Below are 14513 nucleotides of genomic sequence, written 5' to 3'. Positions count from 1 at the left end.
GCACCATGACAGTCCCGGATGGGCCACATAGTGCCAAAAACTCCCCCACCCAACAGTTAGGAGGAGTTGATGGAAGACTCGAAGAAGGAGGAAGAAGATGGTCTCCCCCCCCAATCCCGCTCTTCCTTTGATTATAAAAATGTAACCCACTAACACTTGCTTGCCTGCCTGCTTGTTTGTAAGCTCACAAGTGTCCTATTCTAATAAATCACTTCTTAACTATCACTTTGTCTTTTACTGAATTCTTTTTATGCTGAGACAAAAAGAGCCAGAGCTCCTCCGAGCCCCCTGCCGCCGAGATGCATTTCTGTGGTTTCAGAACCAGGATATATAGTAGTTTTTGCTGGGAAAAAAAATGTAGTCAAACATCAAAGTTTATTGCTAATCACACAAAACAGACATCTCAAGTTAATAATTTTAGTGCTTTTCTATGTATGGGAAGATGCAAGAATCTGGGCTCCTTGACATTATTCCTTTGATATGCATCTTAACTATTTTGGGCCAGTATCCTGTTTTTCTCTATCCTGAATTCCCCTCAAGGTGCATGGTTGGGCAGCTGCAGTGGCTGATGGCTTGATAGAAAGCAACATTTATTGTTTACAAAATGGCAGGCAACAATTCTTTGTCCACAACCATGAAGTTTTACCTCTAGAAATAATCCTAGAGATACTGCATCAGCTAATGGTTGCTTGGTATCTCTCTGTGAAATGTTTTTGATTTTGTTTTGTTTTTTAATGAAGGAAAAGAAGGAAGTAGAGATATTATCTTAAGGAATCTTAAAGCATGGACTCACCAAGCTTAGTTTGATTGATTTATTCATAAAAGCTCAATATGTCTCAATTTGCTAATCATTTTACATGAGATGCCCATTTCCCTGAAAACCTCTTGTGTTTGGGGGAGATTATAGGTTATACCAGTTCCCTTTGTGATAATTTGGAAAAGAGCATTAGACCAAGAGCCAGAAGTATTCACTTACAAGGGGGTGTGACTTCCAATACCTCAAAAGTGGAAACAACTTAAGTGTTCATCAATGGATAAATGGATAAACAAAATGTGATATATGCATAATAAGGGAACAAAATTTTCCACCCCGAAATGTGTCTCCTTGGCATGAAGATTAATTTAGGCTGATTATTTTTAAGAAACAGAAGACTTGGGAAGTCTTTCTTTTTACTTCTCCATAAGCTGCTTAAAGAATTTAGATAAAGGGCCTATTCCCAGAAGACATGATAAATATATACAATGGAATATTATTCAGCCATAAAAACTAATGAAATGTTGCCATTTGCTGCAACATGGAGGACCTGGAGGATATCATACTAAGTGGATTAAGTCAAATATTATGTGATATCATGTATATATGGAATCTAAAAAAATAATACAAATGAATTTAGTTGCAAAACAGAAACAGACTCACAGATATAGAAAATAAACTTATGGTTACCAAAGGGGAAAGGACAGGGAAGGATAAATTAGGAGTATGAGTTTAATAGTATACACTACTATATATAAAATAGATAAACATAAGGATTTACTGTATAGCACAGGGAACTACATTCAATATCTTATAATAAGCTATAACAGAAAGTAATCTGAAAAAATATGTATAACTGGATCTCTTTGTTGTATACTTGAAACTAACACAATATCTTAAATCAACTATACTTTAGTTTAAAAACAGCTATGGAGATGAATGGTGGTGATGGTTCCACAACAACATGAATATACTTAATGCCATTAAACTCTACTTTTAAAAGTGGTTAAGGGACTTCCCTGGCGGTCCAATGGTTAAGACTCCATGCTTCCAATGCATGGGGCAGGTTGGATCCCTGGTCTGGGAACTAAGATCCGACATGCTACATGGCCAAAAGATTTAAAAATAAAAAATAAAATACAAATAAAAATGGTTAAAGTAGTAAACATTATATTATGTATATTTTACCACACACACACAAAAAGTGGCATGACTTCAAGCAATTCTTTTTATTTTTTCTATGTCTCACTTTTCTTATCTGGAAAATAATGATAAAAATAAATGCTTCTGGGTAAAATGCTTTTACCCAACACAGACCTTTACCAACACATCATAAGTTCAAGCTTCCTCACATACCCACACACAAGGGGGATATGAGACTCAGATGAGAGAGCATGTATATGAAGTAGATTTTCAAGTAGTAAATGGTTATATAAACCAAATAATAATAATAGTAATAGCTTAAATTTATTAAGTGCTTACTATTTGCCATAGACTGATATAAGGGCTTTATGTAACAACTTATTTAATCCTCACAGGAAATATTTGAGGTAGGTCCTATTAGAATGAGCATTGTACAGATGAAGAAACTGATGGAAAGAAAAGTGAAGTAACTTGCTAAAGTCCCATAGCCAGTAAGACATTGAGTTAGGATTCAGGAAGTCAGATTGCAGAGCCCCAACTTTTAACTTAGACCAACTAAGTTAAAACCAACCAGCCAAATAGTTCTCAACCAAGGATACTTTTGCCCCAAAGGAGACAGTTTGCCATGACTGGAGACATTGTTGGTTGTCACACCTCAGGCATGCTAGTGGCATCTAGTGGGTAAAGGCCAGGGATGCTGCTAAACATCTTACAATCCACAGACAGCCCTGTGCATTGAGGGAAAGAATTATCCAGCCCCAAGTGTCAGTTGTACCAAGGTTGAGGCATCCTGACCTAGGCTATACTATATTGCATTGGAGAGAGTATAATTGGCTCTTTAAGTTTTAACCCTGAGTGTATTTATAAAAAAAGAGTACTTGACCATATCAGTCTGCATGCAGGTTTGCAGTGATGTTTATATGGATCCATTTAAATATTTAAATGTTAACATAGGTAATTTAGATCAGACTTCATGCTGGCTGCAACATCAGGAATCCGTTTTCAGGTTGAATGCCTCTAAGTTCAATATTTCACTTGCTCAGAGTGGGCCAGACCAAAGTACTCACACCATGCAAATTCATGTACTACTGATATACTTCTAAAAGGCAATGAAAAATTTTATAGCAGGATCTAGATTCTTTTACCTTCTGGGATATCTGTATTATCCAAGAATTAAGAAACTTTGAGAAAGTGAAAATCACTTTGTTAATGTTACTTAGTTCACATTATGCTCAAATAGTTTGGATGCTGAGAAATTTCATTCAGACTGAGATCACCTGGAAAACTACCTTTTATTATTTTTTTTGTTATCTTGGGGTGAGAATGTTCATATTCCTCAAATACAGGTTTAACTTTCTCAACAAATGCTAGAAACATAGAATCTACCCCCCTTGCTTTTTTTTTTTTTTAAGAGTTGAAGAGTTTTGTTTGCATGTCTTCATGACATCATTGGCTTCATTTCAACAAATTTTCGTAACAAGTAAAAACATTTAGTTTACTCTGATCACATGTTACATCAGTTTTTTCCTACTGATATGAATGAAGGCACATCACGTTTATCATTAATTTCTCTTTGCATTACATTTTAGGATGAGTTGCTTTTGGAAAAATTTTGTTGACTAAACTAATACCATCTATAACATTTAGATTCTTATTAAACTGAAATATTTTTTGAATTTAGTCTGCTTTTTTTTCTTTTAAATTAATATCCCTCTTGAGAGCCACCCCTCTGGCTGTCAATTTTAGAAATGTAATGATTTTTACACAAGTAATGATAACCAGAAAGGGAAAAAGATGGAATAGCATAACTAGCGATTTATAATTTGGAACACAGATAATAATGATGGTAATATTAATCATAGCATTTACATAGCAAAAGAAAGGGAAGGAAAAGGAGAATGTGGAGAGAACATTGGCAGAGGTATCATCCGAGTTGGACTTTACCTTCTGAGCAGAGCCATTCTGTGAATGTCACTTGCACACTGTAGAGCTCAGAAGAGTTGATATGATATTGTAATTGATGATGGGTAGGTGGTATATCATGGTGTAAAGCAAGATCAACACTAAGCCATTATTCCTTTGGAGGCCATAAGATGAGGAAGTTATGGAATCTGTGCACATTGTTTTAATCCACAGTTTGTTTAGTCTAACTATAGTAATCTGCCAAGTAGAAGTTTAAGAATGTAATCTTTTCAAATAAATACTTTTTTCCCCCCTTTCTGGAGGGGTTCATTAGTTCACCGTCAAGCCTTCTGTGTACTGCCAAATTGATAAGGTGAGAAGGGGTTAGCTGGATGATGAAGGGGATACGAATGTTCCAGACATAGGAAACCAGGTGTATGGGTACCAGGAGGTGAGAGATCATGGCACATGCAAGGAATAGGAAGCTCTGTCTTGGAGCACAGAGTGTCAGGTAGAGAGAAGATAGAGACACAGCAAAGGCTTAATCTCTCAGAGTCTTAACAACAGTGAGGGCTAGTAAAAGGTTTTGAGTGGGAGACTGCTATCATCAGATTTAGAAACGCTGCAAGCTGGAGATTGCATTGGAAGAAGGATAAGAAGAGATGAAGGGAGACCAGTTAGGAGGTTTTTCAGTAATCCAGGTCAGAAATGATGGTGGTCTGAAAGAGGGTGGTACAAAGGAGATATTTTAGGAGCTAGAATCATGGAAGAAATATGCATTCATTAAAAAAATATATCAAATACTTGGTACGTTTTATGGGCTGTTCCAGGCATTGGGGGTATAGCAGTGAACAAAATACATAAAAACAAATCACCTCCTGGACTTACTTGGTGGTCTAGTGCCTAAGACTCTGAGCTCCCAATGCAGGGGGCCTGGGTTCGATCCCTGGTCAGGGAACTAGATCCCCCATGCCGCAACTAAAGATCCTGCGTGCAGCAACGAAGCTCCCATACGTGGCAACAAAGATCCTGCATGCCATAACTAAGACCCAGAGCAGCCAAATGAATGAAAGAATAAATAAATGAATATTAAAAACAAAACAAATCTCTTCCCTTGGGAAGCTTACACTCTAAGGGCAATGTTGACAATAAAGAGCATAAGTAAGCAACATATGTAGCATGCTCCATAATGATAAGTGCCAAGGAGAAGATTAGAGAACAGAGGGAGAAATGCAAATGTGTGTAGGCTGTGTAAGCAGGGTTGCAGTTTTAGGTATGGAGTGAGAAATTCTGAAAAGACCTAAGGAAAAAGACTTAAAGGAAAGAGGGAGCTAGTTATGTGGATATCTGGAGGAAAAGGTCTGGAGAGAAAAGAGTAATGTACAAAGGTCTTGAAATGGGAGCATGTCTGGTGGGTTGAGAAACATCAAGGGACTAGTATGGGGCTTCCCTGGTGGCACAGTGGTTAAGAATCTGCCTGCCAATGCAGGGGACACGGGTTCGAACCCTGGTCCGGGAAGATCCCACATGCCGGGGAACAACTAAGCCCGTGCACCACAACTACTGAGCCTGTGCTCTAGAGCCCGTGCGCCACAACTACTGAGCCTATGTACCACAACTACTGAAGCCTGCATGTGCTCCGCAATAAGAGAAGCCACCGCAGTAAGAAGCCTGAGCACCACAACAAAGAGTAGCCCCCACTCACTGCAACTAGAGAAAGCCCGCGCACAGCAACGAAGCCCAAATGCAGCCAAAAATAAATTAATTAAATAAATTAAAAAAAAAAAAAGGGACTGGGTTTCCCTGGTGGCACAGTGGTTGAGTGTGAAGGTATTTTGTAGATGTGGTTAACATCTACAACCAGCAGTCTTTAAGTAAAAGGAAATTATTCTTGATAATGTGGATGGGCTTCCCTGAATCCATTGCAAGCCTTTGAAGGCAAAACCAAGCTTTCTCTGTTCTATAGACTGAACGTTTGTGTCCCTCCGAGGTTCACAAGTTGCAATCTAATCTCCAATGTAATGGTATTTGGAAGTGTGGTGTTTGTCTCAGGGCCCAGCAAAGAATCATGACATTAGAGCTATACAAAATGTAGCCAATATTCAATTCACAAATCACTTGGCTTTTGCACAAAACACAGGTTAGTCAAAGTAGGGAAAATAGGAAAGGGGTTAAGAACCACTCCAAGGAGAAGTCTGGGAAGGAGGCATCTTAGCACAAGCAGTGGTCTCTTGTCCTGCCGCAGGTTGTGAGCGGAAGTCGCCCTCTACTCTGACAGAGCCTCCAGCAGCTGTCCGTCTAGAACAGCTCTCAGCAGGGGGTATCGGGTCCTCTAGTGAAGAGCCTTCAGTGGGTTCATTTCAAGGAGCGTGCAAGTGGGGTGTAACGATTATGCCCCAGGGGGTCATGTCTCTATCAGTTACTCCTGTTCCAATGAACTCTTCCTGCGGATGCTGCCTCCGAGATTCCTTATTTAAAGGAACACACTTAATTTATCACTCTAACACACTTGCAGCTCTATACCAGCCATTTCAAAACAACTAATATTGAAGTTGACATTGGCCATCATAACTTGGGGCCTTTGGAAGGGCCTTTGGAAGCCCTCATGAAGGAAATTAGTATCTTATAAAAGAGACCTCACGGGACTTCCCTGGTGGCACAGTGGTTAAGAATCCACCTGCCAGTGCAGGGGACACGGGTTCGAGCCCTGGTCCGTGAAGATCCCACATGCCTCGGAGCAACTAAGCCCACAAACCACAACTACTGAGCCCACGTGCTGCAAATACTGAAGCCCGTGCGCCTGGAGCCCATGCTCTGCAACAAGAGAAGCCACTGCAATAAGAAGCCTGTGCACCGCAACAAAGAGCAGCCCCCGCTTGCTGCAACTAGAGAAAGCCTGCGCACAGCAACGAAGACCCAACGTAGCCAAAAATAAATAAATTAAAAAAAAAAAGAGAGACCTCAGAGAGCTCCCCTGTCCCTTCTGTCCTGTGACAACACATCGAGAAGATAGGCTGGCTGATTGTGAACCAGGAAGCAGGCTCTCACCAGACACTGAATCTGCTGGTGTCTTAATCTTGGACTTCCAGCCTCCAGAAATGTGAAGAATAATTTTCTGTTGTTCATAAGCCACCTGGTCTTTGGCATTCTGTTACAGCAGCCTGAACTAAGACACCCTGAGTAAGAAGAAATTCTGCCTCAAGACTGCAATATCAACTTCTGCCCAAGAGTTTCCAGCCTGCCAGCTTCCTCTACAAATTTCAAATTTTATAGCCTCCACAATCATATAAGCCGATTCCTCAATTCCTTGAAATACATCTGTCTCTTTCTCTCTGTCTGTCTGCCAGTATGTATGTATATAAAACCTCCTACTGGTTATGTTTCTCTGGAGAACCCTGACTAATAAGGTAGTAAAGTAGCAGGTAAGAAGACTGGACAACATATGGCCTTGTAGGTCTTGGTAAGGACTTTAGCTTTTAGATAAGAAGTTAATGAAGGATTTTGAGCTGAAGCATGACATGATCTCATATTTCAAAGAGTCAATCTGGCTGCTGTGTTTGGAGTAGCAGAAAGGGGAACAAGAGGTGAGGGAGATGGATTGGGGGTAGCAGTGGGGATGAAAAGAGGTGACAGAATTCTGGATATATTTTCAAAGTGGAGCAAACAGAATTGTTTTCATGATGGATATGGGAGTGAGAGAGAGGAATTGAGGATGACATAAATCTTTTTGGCCTGAGCAACTAATTAATGGGGTTTGGAACAGGTTTGGGAGAACATTAAAAGCTCACTTTCGGCAATGCTACCTTGAAATGCCTATTGGCCATATGGGCAGAGATATCAAGAGGGCACTGGATATCTGGTGTTCAGAGGGAAGATTTGGGCTGGAAGTATAAATGTGGGAATGATGATTGATATTGAATGTGTGTGCTGGGGATTAGGATGTTGGTGAGGTGAGAGATGAAGGTGAGGGAAGAGGAGGCAGGTATAGCTCCAGGATTCTGGCTTAGACACTCGTTAAAAGTGTCATTCTGTTAGGGAACACAGATGGGGTAGAGAAGATGCTAGGTTTTCCATGTGTTGATTTAAAAACATCTATTTAACTGGAACTGGAGATAATCTAGGAGCCTATGTAATCTAATTTGATCCTTTTATAGATGAAAAAACTGAGATTTCAGAAGAGCTAATTTGAATTACATTGACCAGTGCTCTTTTTGCAGTTCTAGGGTGCCTGTAATTATAGGGACGACTATAAAAGTAAAAGGCACATCTCCCCAATTCTGAGATTGACCTAGTCATCCCTAGACCAAAAACCCCCCCAAAACCAAAGAACTCAAGTGGTCAGATTGGCTCTCAGGTCAAGTGGAAACTCCTATCTATTTGGGGGAAGGATTTGATGTCCAGTGTAGATTACGACTATTCCAATATTTTCAGGCTCAGTATTTTAATTTCAAGAAACTTTATCTATCTATTTATCTATCATCTATCTCTCTGTCTATCTATCTATGTGGCTTGTGGGACCTTAGTTCCCCAACTAGGGATTGAACCTGCACCCTTGGCAGTGAAAGCAAAGAGTTGTAAACACTGGACCACCAGGGAATTCCCAATTTCAGGAAACTTTAGACTATGGTGATTTGGGGCCAAGCCTGGTTGGATTGTTTTAGGCGGAATAATTGGGCATCCGCATTGTAGCATTTTATTCTACCTTAAAATAATCCCAGATTGAATAGCTTCAATTGCCATCAGAGATTTTCATTGGCTGATTTTGGAATATTGTTTAAACATAAAGGAAAGCTTGGGTAAAAGTAGAGCTTGTATAGGGTGATGGTTCAACTCTCCAAGAATTCCACTGAGGCTGTATGATAGTGAGGTCAGCAAACATGGGTTCAAATCCTGAGCTTGACTTCTAAGTAGCCATGTGATTTTACGTGTTTGGTGAACTTCCCTGGTCTATAGTTATCTCATCTTTGAAATGGGGATAATGATGTCACACACATAGAATTGTCCAAGGAGGTAAATCTATCACCCAGCCTGGGAGAGGAGGCTCTTAATTGCTCCCCTTCCCCACTGTAAAATACTTACTGGCCATTTACTCACTAGCCAGGTTGGTGTTGAGAAGGTATTGAGGGCCAGTTTTAACCCTTTTCTTTGGTCTGATTCCCCACTCTTTCTAACCTTCATTTCCATTAAGAAGTGTAGATTTCTGGCAAGTGAGAATGGTGGCATGGGGGCAGGGGTGGGGAAGAGTGTTTCTGAAGCAAGCATGGGAATATTCTCAAAGGGAATAGGAGAGAGGCTGGTGAGCCTCAGCAGTCCCATGGCAGAGCCCCAGCGTGATAGCAAGGGCTCAGAAGAAGGCTTTAGGGTGTGTCCAGGGAGGGTGGCTCACTGCCACAGTCAGGATTTCTGTACCCTGCGAAGGAGAAAGCCATCGGTCTTCAAGGTCCTAGTTTAGGACCTAGTTTAGGGTACCATGACAGTTGACAATTGGGAGTCTTTCTGTATTTACCTGAAAACAATGTAAGCCTCTCTGATTCTGGTGTGACCCTTACAAGCAGCATGGTTGATGGCTAAGATGGATTTTCCCATTAAACTATTGAGAAGTGGGTTCAGAGTTAGCATAATATCCAGGAAGTACCTCGCAAAAAAGAGAAGTAGTACTTATTTCTCACAATGGTCAATGCCAAAATTCATCCAAGTGCTAATTTTAGACAAGTGTGTTAAGAGCCAAACCAAGTTTATTGTGAAAAGAGGAAAGTTGTCAGTACATTTTGGGCCTCAGTTATTTTACTGAAGTTTCACTAAAGGCTTTCTCCTAGCCTGTTGAAATTTGCCACTTGACAAGCTGGAACAGGTATAACTTAATCAAAAGAATAAACAATCTGTTTCAAAATGAGTTAGAAGATGACTGTAACGGACTCTCCACCTTCTCGTGTCATTCTCTGCTAACATAATAGGGTCCAGGTAAATCCATTAATGCTGGCGATTCACAGATACTCTAGTAGAACTAAAGTATGGAGAGGACTCCAAGTTACAATATTCAATATAATGATGTTTTGGAAAGCAGACCTTTTTTTTTTTTTTGGCTGCACCATGTGGCATTCCAGATATTAGTCAAACCCGTACCCCCTGCAATGAAAATGCAAGAGTCTTAACCGCTGGACCACCAGGAAAGTCCCTGGAAAGCAGGCATTTTTGACTCTGATATATACTTACATCAAGTAAATGTAGAATATATATTTTGATGTATATTCTACATTTAATTTTGATTCTCTGTATTAGAAGAAGTTAGTTGATGGGAAAGAGGGAGAAATTTATTGTAGAAATACCTTCAGATGAAATTTACTTATATGTTACAGAATCTATAGTATAACTTTCCTTAAACAGATTTCCAGATACTAAAAGAGAAAAAGAAAAAGACCTTGATCACATAATCCATTTTCCTTTCATTTGAAGGTTAAGCTATGTTCTGTTCAAAATAAAAAGATAGAAACACCAGAAGTTTAAGTTTGGTCCATCTATTATTGTTGCTACTTATGGGTACATTCTCCCAATTCTCTGCCTCAAATCCCAAAGATGCTTTTATCCTTGCAACACGTGTTCATCTCTAATTTCCTTGTGCTGAAATGTTTGGCATTGGAATGTGAGGTATTTCTCAGAAAACAGTAGTAATGTATAGGCTGGAATGTTTGAGCAATGTTTCTTATATCGTATGAGATTCATTATGAAATACCACTAGATATAGTCCTTCATTGTATTTAGCGAGTTTGAAGTTTCCATTTTGATGTAGAATAGAAAAGGAAATGTGAATTATATAAAATTTAAGTGTAATTAAAAATAAAAATACATCTTAAATATTTTTAGTACAAACCTTGCAGAGTCTTCAATGAGCCACAAAATCTTGGGAATTATTGTAAAACTGTTTCTCTTTTTCTTCATTTTTTCACAAAATCAGTTCCTCATATATTTCTGTGTATTATATGAAATTAGGACCTGCCAGAACCTCAAAAGATGGTATTGAAGAAAAAAAGGTAATTAGGAAAAGCAGAAGTCCAAACATTAAAATTCTGATTACTATTAGATGAAATCAACTTAAACTTTGTAAATTAGTTTTCAAAAGACCAAGAACTTATTTTTCTTTCATTTTATATCCAATAACTGCATCAAACCTAACATCAATCTTTCATTTTAAAATTGCCAGGAAACGCTCAGGAAGGATCCTAAAAGAAAGATACATGAAAATCATTAGGAAATTAATAATAAGTACATTTGTAAAATATCTTTAAGAATACTTATATTTATCATATATCTTGTCTATGTTCATCTTAAATAAGATTAAGAACATTTACTCTGAGTCACTATTATATGTTCTTTCCAATGAAATCCATTTCCTTTTGAAAAGGAAAAGGAAGGAAGTTTAGCCTTCTTTAGGGTAGGAGTGACTTGAAAGATTTAGTTTTCAAAATAAATATACTTGAATATTCTTCAAAAGGTCTAAGATACAAGGTGTATAGAACTGAATAATTCAGATGCTAAAGGCTCTTAAAAAAAGAAACATGACATTGGAAAGGAAATAAGAATAGGAAATAATTTTATACTTTATAATCCAGAAACTAATAAAATGTTCCACTAAGAGACTGTGGAAGCAGAATTGCTAAAAGAAAATGCAAACAGTATACTTGGTTTTGAGCATAATGCTGAACAAATTAACAAAAGCGTTTAAATTCCTTACATGTAAACGAAAGAGTTACCACATACCCCAGAGTGTTCTTGTGAAGAATCAATGTGTTAACATAAATGCCTTAAATGGTGATGGACACACAGTAGGCTTAATTTTTTTCTCCCCACCCTATACTTAAGAATTTTGAGGAACTTGTCACATTCCAATGAGTCTGAGAGAAACTAAACAGAATATGTAAGTCAGTGTAACTATATAGAGCACCAAACATTTGTAGTCGGAGGAATATCAGGGCAATATTAATAATAGTGATAATTACAATGATAGTAGTGCATAACATTTATTACTTATAGTATACTATAATATTTTATAGTATATACAACATATATACTATATATAGTATATATTATATTACTTATATAATATAGTATACTGAATATTTTGAATGTATTATTTTGTTTATTCCTCACAGCCCTATAAAGATGTGTTGTCTCCATGAAGAAACTGAGCTTCAAAGAAGTTAGATAACTCATCCATGTTCATGTAGTGAGCAAGTCAGAAAAACACAACTTCACCTAACTCCAGAACACAAACTGTGAGTCTCTATGTTAAAGGTCTAGGTAATCTTTATTTAATTAACAAACATTTTGGTGCCTCCTATGTGTCCATCAACTCTTCGAAGTGCGAGGATATAGGGCTTCCCTGGTGGCGCAGTGGTTGAGAGTCCGCCTGCCGATGCAGGGGACACGGGTTCGTGCCCCGGTCCGGGAAGATCCCACATGCCGCGGAGCGGCTATGCCCGTGAGCCATGGCTGCTGAGCCTGCGCGTCCGGAGCCTGTGCTTCTCAATGGGAGAGGCCACAACAGTGAGAGGCCCGCGTACCGCAAAAAAACAAAACAAAACAAAACAAAACAAACAAAGTGCGAGGATATAGTGATGAAAACCAGGCAAAATTACTTCCCTCAGAGAGTTACCTTCTAAAGGACTGTGATCACTGAGGGCTTACATAATGTGATAAGTCAAATGTGAAACACTTCACAGGTTTTAATTCATTTATTCACCACGAAGATCCTTGAGCTTTACTATCTAAACCTTTAAGGTAGTTTCAACCATAGTTCCTAGAAGAAGGGGCTAAAAAGCCTGACACAAGCCACTTAATGCTTTTGATCTCCTGAATTTTTTTTTAAGGCTCTAGGTCAGTAGTTCTCAAAGTATGATCTTTGAACCAAATGCCTGTGACAGTTGCTTGTTAAAATAGAGATTCCTGGATCCCAATTCAAACATCCTATATTAAAATCGCTAGAGGTGAGATTTTTCTATTTTTTATTTTTTAATTATTATTATTTTTTTTTGCAGTACGCAGGCCTCTCCCTGCTGTGGCCTCTCCCGTTGCGGAGCACAGGCTCCGGATGCACAGGTTCAGCGACCATGGCTCATGGGCCCAGCCGCTCCGCGGCATGTGGGATCCTGCCCGACCGGGGCACTAACCCGCGTCCCCTGCATCTGCAGACGGACTCTCAACCACTGCACCACCAGGGAAGCCCTAGTTTTTAAATTGACTTCCCAAGTGATCCATGTCGGGGAAGCCTGACTTTAGGGACAGGCAGGAGGAGGCTTTTTTTCTTTTCCTGACCAAAGGCACCTCTTCACTTTCCCCTGACCAGACTCACTGCCACACAGCCTTCCTCCCAGAAGAGTAATGGGGTAATGTGCTATGATGAGACAGTCTTTAAACCAGCAGTTTCCAATCTTGGCTGTACATTAGAATCACTTAGAAGAATGTATCCCTCAGAGACCAGGCCACAGACCATTTAGATCAGACCATTTAGATCAGAATCTTGGGAGCAGGTATCAGGCGTTAGCATTTTTTAAAATCCCAGGTGAATTCTAATGGGCACCAAAGTTGAGAGCTCCTGCTCCCAAGAAATGTTTCTCAAATTTGAATATGCATACAATCACCTGTGGGTCATATTAAAATACAAATTCTGATTCAGGAGATCAGGAGACTCTGCATTTCCAATAAACTCCCAGGTGATGCTGATGCTGCTGGTCCATGGACCACATTTGAAGTAGCAAGGCTCAAGGGTCTCTAAAATTAGAAAAGATTATTTAGCAATACCTATGCTTCAGTATAATTTTGCACAAAGTAAGAGCTCAGTGATTATCTGTTGTATATTTAAATGAATATCTAAAACCTGACTATGGTCTCCTCCAAAATCATTGTCCCATAATTCCATCATGTAATAATGCTTAAAAACTATCCTCCTTCATATACATTCATTTATAAGACAGGACTTCCAGAATTATACAAATTTCTTTCTTCAAAAAACAAAACCACAAAAAACTTAAAAAACATGGAAATTATTCAGTTCCTTTACCCAAGCTATACCAATCTTGCTTGAATGATTAACAAATGTGGTTTTAAAAATGGATGGATTCTTTAAGCCTATTATTTTTATTAATTTAATTACATTTAATTGTACTTTTATCAAATGCCTGGTTTTAAATCTGAGTAAAAACATGTAATAGATAACCTTTGTTTATAATGCTGACAAACATCACTGTGGCTTACCTTTCCACCACTGTTAAAAAGCTTATAGACGATGGAATAAAGATGATTTTCTGCTCAGTCAGGATCCCATCTACCAGCTTGTTTATCACTGCCTCAGGTTCCAGGGTGGGTCCCAAACTGAAATCAGAAGTAGTCTTCAGAAACAAAACATTTCAATGATGTTTTAGCTTTGATTTGGTGCTAAGTGAGTAAGTTAAGTTACCATACAAACCATAACATAACTGACTTGTAGCATCTAGCCCAACACAGATGCTCAAAAATGATAGCTGTTTTAGCATTAATAATAACAAAAACAGGAGGAGTCTTTCAAGATGGTGGAGTGGAAGGACCTTGCGCTTACTTCCTCTCATGAACATACCAAAACCACAACTAACATCTGAACAGCCATCGATAAAAAAGACTGGAACCTACAAAGATCTTCTACATCTAAAGGCATAAAGAAGAAAGCACAATGAGACGTGAACAG

Source organism: Orcinus orca, chromosome 4 (assembly GCF_937001465.1).
Source record: "Orcinus orca chromosome 4, mOrcOrc1.1, whole genome shotgun sequence".
Lineage (NCBI taxonomy): Eukaryota > Metazoa > Chordata > Mammalia > Artiodactyla > Delphinidae > Orcinus > Orcinus orca.
The sequence above is the reverse complement of the archived record's forward strand: the minus strand, read 5'-3'. Positions refer to the sequence as shown.